Genomic DNA, 18,503 nt, shown 5'->3' with positions numbered 1-18,503 from the left:
GCACGAATAATATGAAATAATAATAATTTTTTGTTGAACAAAATTATGCATTATGACTTAGTGATCTTTTAAGAGCAATGGCCATAAATGATATAAATCTAGTACGGGAAACATATTACTATAAGAAATAATACTTTTAATTTTATCTGTTGATGATTAAGACTACATTTAGAGCTATACATTTCTAACGAATTCTATAAATCAAATAAGAACATAAAACTATAATGTTATTTAACCTTGGTTAGGCCAATAATAGAATATGCATCCTCTGTTTGGGACCCCTCAACTCAAGTAAACATTAAGAAACTGGAACAGACACAAAATAGAGCAGTGAGATTCAAAACAAACGAATATTCACATTTGACTAGAGTAACACCTTTAGTAAAATCACTAACTTTAGAAAGCCTTCAGGACAGAAGACTCAAAAGTAAAGTAGCAATCATACATAAAACACTGAACCATAATCTGAGATTCAAAACAAACGAATATTCACATTTGACTAGAGTAACACCTTTAGTAAAATCACTAACTTTAGAAAGCCTTCAGGACAGAAGACTCAAAAGTAAAGTAGCAATCATACATAAAACACTGAACCATAATCTTCAAATACAAAAACAAAATTTAATAAAATACTCTGAAAGACACAAAGATAAAGGCACATTCCTCGTCCCATATGCTAGGACAAATTTGTACAAACACTCCTTCTTCCCTAGTGCTATTAGAGCATGGAATGGGTTGCCAGAGCTAGCCAGGAAAACCAGTGACTTGGCTGAATTTAAGTCATTGGTTAATATGCATGACTAAATGCATGACGCGTAGGACGTAATCATCTTCTTTTTTGAAGTAACGTCTGTATTATATAAAATAAGATAAGATTTTAAGCGCTCTCAATTTTCGTAAAATCACACCACGAAGAGAAAGAATTTTATGAAGCTGACACAGATCTAGTGTTCCTTTCTCTTTCGCCGTGAGGTCTTCTGAGTGGAGTCTACTGTCTACCAGAGATTGTTTGGCGTGTGTTTTTTGATCAGATAGGACTAATGTCTGTGATTATCATCCCTACCACTACCTCTGGCCCCACCTCTCTTGGAGGGAGGATAGGTCGAGTGTAACTAGATCAAGAAAGTCTTTGTTAAACGTAACATAGCACCTGTTAAACTGTCATGTTTCACAATTTTAATTTGGCTAGGGTGGGGAACAAAAGCCAATGTATAAAGAAACAGATAAGAAACATATACACTACTATTTAGATAATTTATGCATCTTTACTTTCGGAGTTCATTAAGATAAAAAAAAAAAAAAAACAACTCCTCACCTATTACACTAAATTTATTTAAGATGTGTAGTGGGGGGGGGGGGGGGTAGCGACTCCACCTATCAACCCTTCTCTTCACATGGATCCACTAGCGCCCATGTATTACATTCCGTTACGGAGCCCAAAGCCGTACCATACAGGAGGCGATGTTCTCCGTTTATTCTTACGTACCTTTAAGCCCGCGCCGTGCCGGCCGTCAGACACGATCTTTGTCTTTACGGCAGAACTAGGTGTGATGTAATCACCTTCCCCCCTGGTTCGGAGCTTCGCCGGCGCCGTGGTCATATTAGGTCATCTACTGCTAGGGTCACTGGCGTATGCTCATCGAGGGAGAAGGGGCAAGGCACGGCGTTTTACTTGGTCCAACCTTATCGTTCTTGGCCTTCTTTGTCGGTTCGTTTCACCGACTGACCGACACGCAGTTCAACTGAGGTCTACGTCGGATGAGACTAAGACTGAAACATGACGCAACGTATACGATGTCACGATCAAAACTCTCTTGGTTGTATCCTCTAATGTCGGCCAGCTTCTACAGATAGTTATGTACGACAAAAACTCCCGTGGTTGGATCAAATCGTGTCGGCCGGCAGTCTATAAGTAGTTACATCAAGAAGTAGTTACCTATGACAAATACACTCTGATTGTCATAGAGTCTAGTCCCCCCTCTCCTATCTGGTCCACAGAAGTAGTGACATATTATTTGATCTTGAAGCTCTTTCGTCTCATTAACCCTTTAAACGCGTATGGTAGGTTAGCCTCTAAACATCAGAATCGAAATTCCATTTTGTATGCACTCATTGTAAAACAGCTCAGCACTTTAAGGGTAAAAGAGATTTGATAAAGTCTTTGATTTTCATCGCCCCATCCCTATATGAAGCCATCACAAGGTTAATAACTGTGATACCATTGTAACATTTCCCGAATCTGTTCTAAAAGGAGTTCCCTTCCACTCTTCAGTCTTGTCATAACTTTCTCTACCTTGTTGTAGATATTGCTTATTCTTATAGTGTGCTTCGTTTTTCATTCACTAGTTCTACTATTTCTTTTTGCTCAATTACGGTTTGTGTGTAGTCGCGGTTTGTATGCGCCAGGCCTACCGGTATATCTATTTGACTCTGTGCATTAAGCAGTCATTTAAAGATATACATATTTTATTTATTATTATAAAAACAACGAAGATTAAATTACATTATGGCTACATCATGTCAAGATTGTGTTTATTCGCTTCAAGATTTCTTAAATATGTGTGACGATGAAAATTCATTAAAAAAAATTTTTATATAGCCATGTGAGGTCTATATTTTATAATGACTATTAATCCGGTGTCATTTTTTTCCACACATTCTCACGATTGTCATTTTTTCCTCGTTTTGTCAGCTTTTCTTTTATATCATGAAAATTCAGTAAGAACCGTTATAGTTGCTCTTTTTTTAATAACGTCACCGATAGCCCATAGCCTAAGGATAACATATACGTTAACATTTTAAAACTACTTTCAAAATTAAGGTCGCTAATTAAAGAGTGCCTAATTATCCGGTGCCTAATTTTCCGCCTTGTCAAAAAGTGCCTAATTATCCGGGTGCCTAATTATCCGGGTGCCTAAATATCCGGTGCCTAAATTTCCGGGTGCCTAATTATCCGGGTGCCTAAATTTCCGGGTGCCTAAATATCCGGTGCCTAAATTTCCAGATACCGCTGAAATGACCCTAGACAGCAAAACAAACACCTTTAGGTGTACTAAAATAATATAAAAAATTAATCCTAATAGGAAACGTGTGTTGTGTTCCATGCAACTTGTAAAGTATCACACAACACACGGGTTGTTGGTTTGAACAAGTCAAGATACCAAAAAAACATTGTTTGTAAATGTGTTGCCTCTTGGGTAACCATGCCATTTCCTCGTGTAGACTTTCTTCAACTAGAACTAAAATTATCAAGGAAAACCATCCTAGACTGGGAAGTGTGCGAACACAATGTTTACAGTAATTTTGAAATGCTAGGAGGTGAGCGAACACAATGTTTACAGCAATTTTGAAACGCTAGGAGGTGAGCGAACACAATGTTTACAGTAATTTTGAAACGCTAGGAGGTGAGCGAACACAATGTTTACAGTAATTTTGAAACGCTAGGAGGTGAGCGAACACAATGTTTACAGTAATTTTGAAATGCTAGGAGGTGAGCGAACACAATGTTTACAGTAATTTTGAAACGCTAGGAGGTGAGCGGACACAATGTTTACAGTAATTTTGAAACGCTAGGAGGCGAGGGGAAAATTGTTGATATTGATGAAGCAAAGTTAGGAAGAAGAAAGAATAATAAAGGACGCTTTTGAAGAGGTACCTGGGTCTTTGGAGGCATCGAGCGAGATACAAAAACGTGTTTCGTTATACCTGTGAAAGACAGAACACACATACCCAATAAGCCACTGTATGCATATGTGTGTACGTGTGTGTGCGCGCGCGCGCGCGCGCGTGTGTGTGTCTAGTATGTCGTCATCATTTCATCGGCCAAGATCAAAACCAGGTAAACCGCATGCCAGACTGTAATATTATTTTATTTCATTATAATTCATCTCATCAGCTTGCAAATTCTTTACTAGCAAATCATTGGACCTGGGACATGGACACAGATCTCGAAACGGCTCCGACAATTTCCTTAGAAATTTTGACGTTTATGTAGGCCTATATATTTGGGGAAAATTACTCGCTCATTGGCCACACAAGGAAAACTTTAGTTTGACCGTTATAATTTTTCAAAATGTAAATTTAGTCTGGAGATCTAGGCCTATATCTTGAACACGTTAGGGGATTAGTGAAAAATTCCCGCTTAAATTCACTAAAGAGTTAAACATATAAACTTCTTCTTATCTTATATAATACAGACGTTACTTCAAAAAATAACTTTCACGGTAAACAAACAGAGGTTCGGGAACATTTTGCGCAAAGTGTTTAGTAGAATTTAGTCTTGACTTGCCTTTTTAATTTTTTAAGTCTGAATCTACATCACCAAACTAGAATTTTATATACTTTGAGTATTTATACAAGGGCGTAACCAGTATTTGTTTTAGATGGGATTGGTTTAATAATTTTCATTTTGTACAAATCTATCATTCATTAGTTATTAGTTATGAAGCACAAAGTAATCGCCCCTACACAATGTCATCAGCTGCATAAAGGAAGAATTAAAAACAAAACTTTTTTGAATGTTACTTCTTTGTCGCTCTACCATCCAAGCCGAAGTTTTCTTGCTAATATCTTCATTTTTTTTCAACACCCTGAATTTGTGGTATCACAACATCAGTAATGGCGGATTTCCTCTTGCTCATATGTTTTGTTTTTGGTTGTTTTTTTTTTTACATGTAACCTGTGTTAATTTTCTGATGAGACAATTAACTTGTCTTTTTATTTGGAGTTCTTTGTTATAATACTCTTCGGTCTCCAAATGGATCAACTAATTATACATTGGTGGAGTGGCTTTGTCTTAATAAATTATGTTAATGCTAACAAAAGATCAAAGAATAAATTATGTTAATGCTAACAAAAGATCAAAGAATAAATTATGTTAATGCTAACAAAAGATCAAAGAATAAATTATGTTAATGCTAACAAAAGATCAAAGAATAAATTATGTTAATGCTAACAAAAGATCAAAGAAATGATATCATAGTTTTTTTAATACCAATGTGAGGGTATAAGCAACAAATGATCACCAGTAAGGTTCAGACTTGTGGCATAAAGACAAATCTAAAGAAGATCTCAATGAGAAGTCTCACCGAATGTATTTCACATCTCATAATTATCATCATCCTTTGCTTTCTCATTCTCCTCTTTATTTTAGGTCTTTAGTCACCTCTCTCTTCTTCTCTCTCTCTCTCTCTTTAGCTATACGTCTCTCTCTCTCTCTCTCTATAGCTCTCTCCCTCTTTCTCTATCTCTATCTCTCCGTCTCTCTCTATCTAGCTCTCTCCCTCTTTCTCTATCTCTATCTCTCCGTCTCTCTATCTCTAGTTCTCCCTCTTTCTCTCTCGCTCTCTCTCTCTCTTTCATTTCTCAATCCCATCCTCTTTACTTCGACATCTGACACTCTCTGGTACAAACATTCTCAAACTAAGTTACAAACATTAACTAGTACAATAGACCAACATCGAGACTACATACAAACAAACTATAAACCAAGTTTTCAAAACAGAATAGCTCCCATTAAACTATGTCTAGTTGACGTGCTGGTCAAATTGATTTTAACGTCCAGTGACGTGCTGGTCAAATTGATTTTAACGTCCAGTGAAATCTTCTAACGACACAAGGAGAAAAAAAAAAACTGTCAATGAATCGGACGAGCAAGGCAGGAAAAATGTCCCTGATCTTTCTGATCCAGGATCGATTGATCATTGATCTCATCAATATGAAATTATTTCCACCCCCCCCCCCCCAAAAAAAAAAAAAAAAAAAACCTAACCGTTTGGTTGGCGTAAGAAGCAGAGGAAAAACTCCAGGACAGCTTTCATGACGCTTAGCTGGAATAAACTTATCTCCTTGACTCCGGTCAGAAGTAAGTCGACGATCTTGTTAACGGTGGCACCCAGCGCGGTCAACAGGTCAACGAACATTTCCAAAAAAAAGGACAACATGGCAACAGTCGAGTGGTTGTTAGGTCAGTGAAGTAGATTAATAGAGTCCTAAACTTGAGTGGGTTTTCAATTGACATGCCACGAAGAGTTCCTTTAGTTTGGGTTCAATGCGAATTTCTCGTGAAGCCATGTCACAAATAGTTTGTTTATGCACCTCTCAACTTTGAAAAGGGCTTCTTTTTACACTGTCCAAAGTGGCAATTATAGATAGTAACAGTGTTGGCTTCTCAACGTGTAGACAACATTCATCATATAAGTAGCCAGAATTTGGTCTGATTAGCTTTTAAAAACTGGTCACCTACTTTCTAAATTAGCATCAGCTCCAATAAAGAAAAGATAGTTGTTCCGAAATTCTTTAAGGTCATTTTTAATTTGAACTACGTAGATCTGGCCGAATATTCCGGATGAAATATTGGAAAGCCGAAGGTCTATTCCGGATGGAATATTGGAAAATTAATGAATATCTATTATGTAGTTTAGAGTTAGCTGACTTATTCTGATCTATATTAAGCAGTTTCAGTAACTCTTATGTACTATTTGACTCGATGTTGGAGATAATTTTTAAGTAGAGTCTCTGGTGTGGTCTATGCTCAGCTTTTAAAAACTAACCAAATCTGTTGTTTATAGTTCCATCTGATCAGCTAAATCTGGAAAGTCTTGAACCGGTAATGTATCACTATCTGTGACGACATCAAGACACATCTATTTCAAAGGAACACACAAATAACAAGGGCACATATAATGACCCATTGGAAGTCAATATTAGAACCGTTGATTTGGAGCCAGTCTGCAGAGAAAATAAAAAAATGTTACTTAAAATAAACACAATGTGCACTGCCCTATAAATTCAGACGCACGGAAAGACAAGCGAAATCCTAGATGTCTACGTCTTCGGTTTGCTTTCTCAATACAGTTATAATACAATTTCCGAAATAAAGTGTTCGCGCTGTATGAACCAAAAAATGAACATAAATAACTTATTATAGCCCATAGATTGTTTGTTAATCCCGTCAATCTGAGTATTCCGTGATAATTGTTATTACAACACACGGGCAGTGTGATTTCTAAGAATGTGTATACGATAATGCTAACTAAGAAATATAGAAACTCTATGCCATAGCGACCTCGCATACATACACAAAGTTCTTAACTATTGACAGTGTATGGAGCAGATATCGGGTTTCTGATAGGATGACACGTCTGCGTAGAGAGGTGGCAGATGCGTGTTTGGTTAATAGATGACGAGTTTAAAACAATCCAGCACAGCGACTTGATTACGGTCAGAACTAATTTGAATATATCTTATCTCATATAATACAGACGTTACTTCAAAAAAAGAAGATGATTACGTCCTACGCGTCATGCATCAATGACTTAAATTTTGCCAAGTCACTGGTTTTCCTGGCCGACTTAGGCAGGCAACCCATTCCATGCTCTAATAGCACTAGTGAAGAAGGACTCCAGAAGGAGTAATTGTACTAATTTGTCCTAGCATATGGGACGAGGAATGTGCCTTTATCTTTGTGTCTTTCAGAGTATTTTATTAGATTTTGTTTTTGTATTTGAAGATTATGGTTCAATGTTTTATGTATATTGCTACTTTACTTTTGAGTCTTCTGTCCTGAAGGCTTTCTAAATTTAGTGATTTTACTAAAGGTGTTACTTTAGTCAAATGGGAATATTCGTTTGTTATGAATCTCACTGCTCTATTTTGTGTCTGTTCAAGATTCTTAATGTTTTCTTGAGTTGAGGGGTCTCAAACAGAGGATGCATATTCTATTATTGGCCTAACCAAGGTTAAATAGCATTTTAGTTTTATGTTCTTATTTGATTTATAGAAATTTCTATTAACAAAACCTAAGGCATTGTTTTATAGTTTCATCAATATGGGGACTCCATGATAGTTTTTCATTTATTATAACACCTAGGTATTTTGCGTTTTTAGTCTGTGTTACTGGTTTACCATGAATAAGATAAGTGGAATTTATTTGTTTTAGTTTTTTTTTTGTTACTCTTAATAACTGACATTTTTCTGGGTGGAAAGACATGCTCCAATTGATTCCCCATTTCTGTAATTCATCTAATTATCTTTGTAAAATGTCTGTATCTTGTGTTGTTTTTATTGTTCTATATATTTTATGCAATCGTCTGCAAATAATCTGACTTTTGTTCCTGAACTAATGCAATTTGGTTAATCGTTTATGTAAATTAAAAATAGTAGTGGACCCGAGAATGTTCCTTGAGGTACACCTGAGTTTACTGTTATTGGTGTCTGTAGTGTAACAGAGTTGTTCATTTTATGCGTGCGTCCAGTGTGTCAGAAGGTCATGTCCAGTGTGTCAGAAGGTCATGTCCAGTGTGTCAGAAGGTCATGTCCAGTGTGTCAGAAGGTCATGTCCAGTGTGTCAGAAGGTCATGTCCAGTGTGTCAGAAGGTCATGTCCAGTGTGTGCGTGTTTCATGTCCAGTGTGTGTGTGTGTGTGTGTTGATAGTTCTTCATCCGTTTTTATGCGAGACGTGCTGGTTTCATTCACTGTTTACTGTAGTCAGATTTTGTCGAATGAAGCCATTGGTATTGGTATTCTAGTCGTTATCTTTTCATTACAGTGTTGATTTAGAGCCATCCATTATTACAGTTTGTTCTCTCCCTATCAGAAAATCCTTAATCCACTGATGCAATGGACCATCAATGCCAAAATATTTTTTTTAAAGCAAACAATGGTGGTGAAACTTGCCCTTAAAAAGAAATTATGTGAAGGAAAAAAGAGATTCAATGAAAAAATTGAAAGCTCTTTCAAGAAAAATAACTCTAAAGCCTGTTGGAGTGGCTTGAAACAAATTATTGGCTACGTACCTAAGCGCGAGCCAATGTGCGTCGCTGACAATAACAAATTTGCCAATGAATTAAATGATTTCTACAGCCGATTTGACTGTCACAACTTCGACAAAGACCACCATAATTTATTGGCATCATTTGAAAACAGTAATATAATCCAGTCTCAAGAAATGTTTAATAAACAAGAAATGACTAAAATATTTAAACAAGTAAACAGCGCCAAAGCCTCGGGACCCGACAAATGAAGTGGCAAACTTGTAAAGCTATGTGCGGAACAACTGCCTTATATCTTTTGTGTCATCTTCAACAAGTCCTGGCAAACGCACAAAATACCTTCCATTTGGAAGACCTCTGAAATAATTCCAGTACCCAAAAAAGAAGATCATTGCTTCCAACAACGACCTACGTCCCGTAGCCCTGACATCAATTCCAATGAAGTGCCTGGAGAAAATGATTTTAAAACATCTCCTGAAAAAAGTCGAAACACGTCTTGACCCGCACCAGTTCGTTTACAAGCCGTCAAGAAGTACAGAAGATGCAACACTATTTATGCTGAATTGTCTATACCATCATCTTGATACCCAGAGACACTACGCCAGAGTATTATTCGTAGATTTGTCATCCGCATTCAACACCATCCAACCACATCGCATGATACAAAAACTATCTGAATTGAACGTTAGCAAAAACATTTAAGCTTGGATTTTTAACTTATCAAACGCCACAATATGTAAAAGTGAACGGGCATGTGTCAGGCACGAGAGAGCTTAGCACTGGAGCGCCACAGGGGTGCGTCCTGTCACCATTATTGTATGCCATATACACAAATGACATTCAGAGCCTATCAGCTGACACTCCCATCATAAAATTTGCTGACGACACAGCAATCGTTGGCCTTATTGCAGGTGACGAAAATATGTACCATTCAACAATTAACACTTTTTACCAATGGTGTATAGATAACTTTCTAATTTTAAATGTTCAGAAAACTAAAGAAATGATTATTGACTTTAGGAAACACAAAGACCATATTGCAGAAATTCAGTTAAACAACAAAACCATAGAACAAGTACAAGAATATAAATATCTAGGAACAACTATCAACAACAAACTATTATAAATGAAACACTGCCAAAACATATATAAGAAAATTCACCAGCGACTCTTCTATCTCAAAAAGCTAAGAAAATTTAACCTAGACAAAACAATAATCAAACTTTTCTACACAGCAACTATCAGCAGTCTAATCAACTTTGCCATCACCTGCTGGTATGGTGATACTTCACTGGCACAAAGACATAGACTTAATAATTAAAAAAAGCATCGTATATCACTCAAATACAGCTACCATCTCTTGAAGAGCTTTTTCAAGAAAGATGCATTTCCAAAACACACACGATTCTTAAAGACAACCTGCACCTATTAAATCACTGTTACATAAGATCTGAACAAAGTGGGCGTCTACTTTCCATTAGAACTAAAACAGAAAGATTTAAAATTCCTTCATCCCACTGTCGGTCAGAGTGTTATAAGATCAGCTGTCGTCATCGAGAAGTACATAGAGGTCTAATTCATAAAGCGCTGGTTGTGAATGTGTATGTGTGTGAGTGAATGTTGTTCGAGTTTTTCATCCATATTGTTTTTGTAAAGTAGTTACGCTGAGGCTGTCAATTATAGTCAAACTGAATGTCTATTTGATTGGATCAATAAAATTATCTTATCTTATCTAAAAGACTTGGGAAAATCTGATAAGATAGCATCTATTCGCTCACTCTTATCATCAATATATTGATGAAGGCGCCTATTGTTGAGGTCGGGTCACCCAAAATAAGGATAGGCATAACATTATATTTTATATCAACATACGTTACTTTAAAGATTATATAATTAAACCCTAAGCGTGTTGGTCCAGACATACATGTTTAATAGAGATTTAAACTCTGCTAAGTCATTGGTTTCCCTGGCTGATTCATTCAACCCGTTCCATGCTCTAATGGCACTAGGGAAGAAGGAGAACTTCTATGAATTTATTCCATTATATAAAATAAGAAACTTGGGGGAATCGCCATCTTGTATCAAGCGCGTCCCAAGGTGGCTGATAATGGAAGGACCACTAGATGTGAATATCAAATAAACAGCCGCGGACCAACTGGTTTGCAGTCATGGACTTTGAGGTGGTCAAGATATTCACTTAGAATATCACCAAGCCAGGGAAACTATAACTACAAACCCGGGTAGATGAAGCTCGTAGTTGAACTAGGAGAGATCACAAAGTTCTGCCTTGCATATGATGTTGGCTGATGAAAAGCTATGGGAGCATACCCAGAAAGAAAAGCATGCTGGGGTCGAAGTCACTGGGCCTTCTGGCGAATAACACATTGACACGCAACCTCCTCAATGTTTGAATTGAGAATGAAGAAGAAAAAGAGGGATACAAAAAATTAGCCTTTGTAAGGAAAACCAACCAGATGAGCATTAAATGAGATTACTTTCTGAATGGATTCTTTCCCATTTCATTCAAATCCCGCCATTTTGAAGGTTTCAAATCATGTACATTGTGCTCGCTAAGTAAGGCTACTTTTGATGGCGTAGGCCTACTGCTACTAGATCTAGATTCTAGAACAGCGGTTCTCAACCTTTTAAGCTCGGCGACCCCCCCCCCTTTTACAATCTCCACTCTGCGGCGACCCCCATCCACACAGCAATAGAAGAATAGACAAAAACAATCTATATTTTTGATGGTCTTAGCCGACCCCTGGCCAATCGTCAGGTTGAGAACCCCTGTTCTAGAAGGATAGCTGCCCGATTGTGTGGTATGGACTAAGGACTGTCGTCAGAAAGGTACTGAGTTCAAACCTTGCCCGCTGGAAGAACTTCCGAAAGAAAGAAATATCTTACGGGTATCAATTCTACGTAAAAGAACTCGATGCTACTGTGGAATTTGGGGCCGGATTTAAGTATGTGAAGGCCCCGGGGCAAGATTTTTGTGGATGACCCTACACTCTTTTGAAAGCTTTAATAAAGAATAAAGATCCACTAATGAATAACAATACTTACATCTAAAAGCATGCTATATTTTAAAAGAAAGAAATTGAGTACTTGTAAATTTAATCACACTTTCCTTTTTTTAAAAAAAAATATTTAATATGCATATTTTATTGCAGTAAATCTGGAGCTATACCTGTATTTACATATTCTGAGCATGCTACAACTAGAAGCAGACATTTCTGAATCACGATATTGTAGTTACCCGACGTAAGATTGAAAGTGTTAGCGTCAAAAATGAGAAAAATAAAACACTGCTGACCCGTCAAAACTCCAATATATTTTTATTTTTGTGTGGAGGTGGAGGACCATTTCTTGGAATGCTTACCCTTCCCTTAAATCCGGCCCTGGTGGATTCTGATAATGAAACTTGTTCAATCTAAAATTAGGTTTAGATCTATTCCATATCATATCAAAATATAAATGTAGAGCCTGTGTCATGAAGAAAATAAAATTGATGAAGGTAGGCTAAATGTGGTCTATTGGACTTGGACTATAACTTATACTATATGTACTCACACACACACTGACATGTGATCTAGATCGAGAAAAAAGCGATCAGTTGTAAAATAAACCTAATTGATTGAAAAAGGGTCTAGTGTGTCTATTGATTGGTTCTGTCTAGGTTTGTAGATAGATCAATTAGAAAATTTTCTACCTAAGTATTTGTAAGTTTAGATCAAATGTTCGACACAAGTTTAGTTCGGTGTGTTCAACACAAGTTTAGTTTGGTGTGCACTACACAAGTTTAGTTTGGAGCGCACTCTAATCAGTTCTCCCAGAAATCGGAAATATCTTTCCATAGCCGCTTATAAGCGTTTTTATTTTCACAAAAAAAAGTGTTCGTATTCACCATCACTATAATCTTTTAGAAATAGTTCGTCTCTACATACGGGCTAATCCAGGGGTTGGTTCTGAATAGGAAACCGTTAGAAAAAAAACAACAACACCAAAATAGGGGCACCATGATCAATATGTGAAGTCTAACTGAGAACTAGGTCAAGGTCAATAACAATGAGAATAGTCAAACTTAAGAATGTGTATCTTCTTTCATCTAAATCAGCCACACACCCTGGTCAATATGTTATTTTTTGTTTGTTTGTTCTTTCTAGCAGCTTCGATTCCCTTTGGACTCGATTACACAAGACTTACAGGTTCAATTAATGGCTAGCATGGCTAACGTCATCCTTAGGGAAATTTGTTTGACAGTTTTGCAATCACATAACAATACATTAGGCCTAGAGGAGCAAACAATGTGTACGATAGCGCACAAAAATAGACGTTCATATCTCGATTCTCTCTTAAACATTACATTGCTAACAGTAAGTTACATTTTGTTCAATGATTTCATTGTCAAAGGAATCGTCTGATTTTAAGAAGTGAAGGCTTAACACCGAGACAAATGTTTGTTTTGTAAAATGCTTTACTTATTTCGGATGTTCCTTCAGAGTTGAAGATAATTACTTCCTAGTCCAAACCTCCCGCAGGACGACGGGGGATGGGAGCGGGCAGGGTTTGAACCCGGGACCATCGATAAGTCCGAACGACAGTCCAGCGTGCAAACCGCACGACCAGGCAGACATCCTAATGAATTAAACAATGTATTAGATTAGCAATTAAAAAAAAAAATTAAAAAAAATTACTTTTTTTTTTTTTTTTTAAAAAAATAAATAGACTTAAGTTACGGTCACAAGAAAGCTAAAACCACAACAGTAGAGACGTAGGAGGGGGGGGGTGGGGGCGGTTAATTCTTTCTGGTGGCCGTCTGAGAAACGTCAAAAATGGCCATGATGAACTGCCAAGCCACGGCCACCCAAACATAGTGTTTCACCTTGTCCAGATCTCGTCCATTATGTCTGGTGGTCAACTTTTCTTTGGCCGATGGAGGGCAATATTTCAAAGACTAATAAGACAGGGAGGAATGCACGCCCCCACATCGCCTCAGCACCCTGATACTCCATGTCAGTCTGGCAGCCTGTGTAAGACTTCTGGCAGCTTTACGATCAGACAACGGAAGGGGAAAGGTCCGAGTGGTCAGCTCGCGGACAAGTGGTTGGGGTCAGCCAGCCAGTTGATTATAGGCTTGGTGCTAAAGTCTGACCGTCTTCCCTGGCAGGCTGGAGTGAAAGATGGAGATTTAGAAAAAAAAAATTGCTGGAGCGACCTAAGAGATTAATTAGGTCAACTATTTGAATAGAAATGAAATGAGTTATGCAGAAGTATTAATTCTTGTAGGTCATAAATGGTAAGATCGAACAAGTCCCTACAACCAAATATCATTAAGTAATAGAAACGAGTAGAAGGCGCAGTGGCTGAGCGGTAAAGCGCTTGGCTTCCAAACCGAGTTCCGGGATTCAAATCCTGGTGAAGACTGTGATTTTTAATTTCAGGATTTTCTGGCGCATCGGAGTCCACCCAGCTCTAATGGGTACCTGACATTAGTTAGGGAATAGTAAAAAGGCGGCTGGTCGTTGTGCTGGCCACATGACACCCTCGTTAACCGTAGGCCACAGAATCAGATGACCTTTACATTATCTGCCCTATAGGGTGTGAAAGGGGAACTTTACTTTTTTTTTTTACTTTTAAAAGAAACGAGTTATATAAAAAAAATTATACTTTTTATTAATTGCTCCTTTATGAACCTGATGCCTGATGGTGGTCTCTAATTTCTAATTCTAGCTAGAAAACTTTTAATTACGTCTGCACAATCAGGTTCTTCTATTACAGTCCATCTAATTTCTACATAAGAAGGTGCCCAAAATGTATAATACGCGTCTATTTATTTATTCAATCCTTTACTGAATACAAAACAGAAAAAAAAAACAAAAAAAAAAAAAAAAAAACAACATTCGAGTCGAGTGCGGGAATACCCGCTAAAAGCGTGTTCAGAATAGCTAAACTTTTAAGATGATTAAATTTTGAAAAAATTGGTCAAACCAGAGTTTTCAGAGTTGTGGTAATTTTTTGCTAAAGATCTATTTAAATAGTAACATTTCTAGGAAAATCGTTAGAGCCGTTTTTGAAATACCCATCCAGTGTCACGATTCCAGTTTCCATGCAGTTTTGTTTTCACCCCCGAAGAGTTAGCGAGTTAATGATTGAAATATAATAAAATAATGAATTATATACGAACAAAAATGAATCTATGATTTAAACTATCATTACACCATTGTCATATTCAAATGTGTACATTTCACGAAAGTCTTGGTGTTCCATACATTTATTGTTATCAACAAATGCAAAAGCCTAGAGTAGTGAACAGATCAATGTGAACAGATGTCTCTACAGGACACTGGTGCAAGTTCATAGACTAAGAAGCGTACACAGTCAAGAGAAGAAGATAAAGAGATCAATAAATAGAAAGCAAAATCAAAGAAGTGAGAAAATAAGTGAAAAAGAAAAAAAAAAGTAAGAAAAATTGATTCTTCTTGATACCTCGTTTCACCCAGTCTGGTGATTCTCAAAAGGTGGTTTAAAATATGTTAAGGTGTGCCAATGTGTCATTTCTACTTCTAGATCTATTCGCAAATCATTGCAACTTTTCATGTTTTCTATTTGGTTGAAAACAAATTGTATATTTTAATTCTGTCCGCCTCTGACATTCTCTCCCGTGTTCTCCCCATCCCTCTCGCCCATTAAAAGTCTCTGCAGCCTCTATCAGTCCTCAATTAAACATCTTCCTAAAGACCTCCCACCTCTGCCCCGTCCCCCCAAACACTCTTGTTCAATGCTAATATTAACGTGTGTCTCTGTTAGTGGGGCGGCGCGCGCCTCCACTCCCCTGACCCTTCCCTTTCCCCAGACTTCCAGTCACCCGTAACTAACACAATTTTCAAAAAAGTGAATCAAATGTGTGTCCCCCCCCCCCCTTTAAATACACATCGGAAATTCTCGTAGAGAGTAGTGCACGTGAACTGAACGGTTCCATCCTGCTGATAACTTAAATCATTTGAATTAAAATACTTCATTAATTTTTTTTTCTTCCCCCCCCCCCCCGGCGAACGTGCCCGCTCCCTCGACTCGACCATGTTTCTTTTTCAAAGCTCTTGTTGGAAACTCCCCTGACGTACAAGTGGCATCTCGGGAAAGGGGATCCATATTTTTAATTGACATCTCCCGCACGCTTCTGCTTGGTGACTTCCAGCTAGGTGATCCTATCGGAACCGTCTGATTGGTCAGTCTGTGATTATTTACAAAGGAAACTCAAAACGAGACTTGAATGAGTAACAAGACAAGCATACGACCGCCGAAACCTGATCATCTTTTTTTTTTTAAATTATATTTTAATGTTTTGCTCTGACCTTGTCCCCAGTTAGGGTCGAAAATGTCTTCGTTTGGGAGTCAGATATATCTTTTGTCCTCTCTACTGGAACAAAACAAGACCGTTGAACTACTGTAAAAAGATATATTGCAGGATTCGTGTTGTTTTGACGGCTTATAAATATATGCTGTCGTGCTAATCTATTATGTTGCAGTGTTTTAAAGACATGGGCGATGTTTGTAAAATGTTTTGTAAAATGTTTTACATGTTGCGGATGTTCCTTCAGAGTTGAAGATAGTTTACTTCCTAGTCCAAACCTTCCGCGGGACCATCGATAAATCCAAACAACAGTCCAGCGCGCAAACCGCACGACCAGGCAGCCATCCTGCCTGCCATCCGATATACTTTAGCATTCTGCTTTGATGATCTATCTTCTTGCTCTACAACAGCTTTCCTCAAACTCTGGGGCGCGTCAAGTTACTCGAAAGATGGAGTTGAGGGGGGCGCGAGGCTCGGACAAAAAAAGGGGGAGGGAGATATTAGGGAAGCGGATAAATTTTTTTATGAAGTGGAAAAAAGTTGTATAGTCATAGTAGTTAAAATTAACCAATTAAAATGGCATTATTACAAATGCTTGGTTTTAAAATTAATATAGTTGAAGGCGGTCATTTTATCTTATAATAATAAGAAGTTTTTTTTTTGTATGCCTACTGTTTCCGCGAGTATCGTCAGCGACAAAATCGACGTAAAAAGTTTGGAAGAAGACATTTCAAAACGTCTCCGCTTCTGGTGTACACGGTTATGTCGACGACTTTTATATGACAAAAAGAAAACAGCTTCGCGGTAAGACGTCACACGAAGTTGATTTTACAACAACCACAGAGATACTTGCGCCATATGTCTAGTCCCAGTATCGGCCAGTGCTGCCATATTCTTTCTTAGACTTCATTGAACCATGGAACTATACTAATCTTAATAGCCTTAAACAGATACATCTAGATCAATTGTCACTTCGCTACATTCAAAAGTGGTCAAATAAACGACTACAGTATATAAAACCAGATGAATATATTTCTTTTGATTAAGAGAAAAAAAATACTGAATTAAATGTAGAAAGAGGGGCCTTTGGAAAATGCATTTTTTTTTCCTCTAAACCTGAAACTGGTGGTATAAAGAAATGTCTGCGGTGTCTAATACCGTACATTGCGTGCATTAAGATTCAGATAAAATTAAAAACAAAAAAAAGTGGGGGGGGGGGGGGGGAGAGCGGTCGAAATATATATATATATTCGAATTGAGAAACTGAAAAAAAAAAGCCATAGATTGTACGAAGGACTAACTTTTTCTTTTTGTCCGGTGGTAAAAGGGGGGGGGGGGGGGGAAAGATAAGTGAAAGTGCTACTAGAATTAACATGCCCCAAAATGGGAGTTCGTGTATGTGTCGGGGGGAGCATTCAGATTGCTAAAATGCGGCCTGTTCACTCAAATATTTACAAAAAAAAAGTGCAAGAAAGGAGGTGTTTAGAAAACAGAGAGGGAGAACTTGAAATTGCATTGTATAAGATACACTAATTCAAGGGCTAAAAAAAGTAAATCAGTTGATCGTTAAAATGTGGGGGTGTTCCGGTCATAGTAAACAATATTATGAAGCCTGGGAACACACCCTGCCAAAATAAACAATAAAAAGCCTGGGAATAAGTTCCACGGGCGTAGCCGGTGCGTACTGCTAGTGCAAAATAAAACCAGATAATTGTGTTCTATATCTTAGACCCTGCTCGCCCCCCCCCCCCCCCCCTCAAAGCCGCCTGTTTTCTTGTTGGCATGCTACAGTGTGTTTGTTTGTTTGTGTGTGTGTGTGTATTATATATATATATGAGTTGAAAGTCGAGTGCAGAAAAGTTACGTTCAAATGACAAAGAAAAAAAAAGTGTCCTAGTTAAACAGCTATTCAATGAAGTAAGGAGAGGGGCGCTGACAGGCTGCCTCCAGCCTGGGTACGCCGATGCCCACACTAAGAAAAAAAAAATCACTTGTACAGTATTGAATTAGTATTTTTAGCGGCCCCCGTAAGGGGAAAAAGCCGCTATTAGGTTTGTGCAAAATGTCCGTCTGTCCGTCTGTCACACTCAGATCTCGAAAACTAGAAGAGATATGAAAAATATTATTTCATCATTAAATCCGGCTTGAAAAGTTTAGGTGCAACGGCTACTTTTGGTTTTCTAAAAGCAAACCGTTTAATTTATAAAATTAATTATGCAAGCGATTTTTTCATAAAAATACACCAATTCTAAAACAATTACGTAAATGTAAGGGAGGCAATGTTACAATATGCTAACAAAGATGGACAATTTTTGTGTATTTTCAGTATCACTAAGTCAAATATATTTTTAAAATGTACAGGAAATGTTTACAACAAATA

The 18,503-nt window shown here is 37.6% G+C and overlaps 1 long non-coding RNA gene across 1 annotated transcript; it reads right to left on the bottom strand.

Annotated features, from left to right (window-relative positions):
• Positions 1-4,970: 4,970 nt before the first annotated feature.
• Positions 4,971-12,534, bottom strand: LOC129928119 (uncharacterized). The gene is made up of 2 exons (XR_008779734.1): positions 12,343-12,534; positions 4,971-6,729 (listed from the first exon to the last, which is right to left on the bottom strand). It is a non-coding gene; the product is annotated as an uncharacterized LOC129928119 (long non-coding RNA).
• Positions 12,535-18,503: the final 5,969 nt, after the last annotated feature.

The sequence above is a fragment of the Biomphalaria glabrata genome, chromosome 9 (genome assembly GCF_947242115.1).
Source record: "Biomphalaria glabrata chromosome 9, xgBioGlab47.1, whole genome shotgun sequence".
Taxonomy (NCBI): Eukaryota; Metazoa; Mollusca; class Gastropoda; family Planorbidae; genus Biomphalaria; species Biomphalaria glabrata.
Note: the sequence above shows the minus strand (reverse complement) of the source record. Positions and strands in the feature narration are given on the sequence as shown.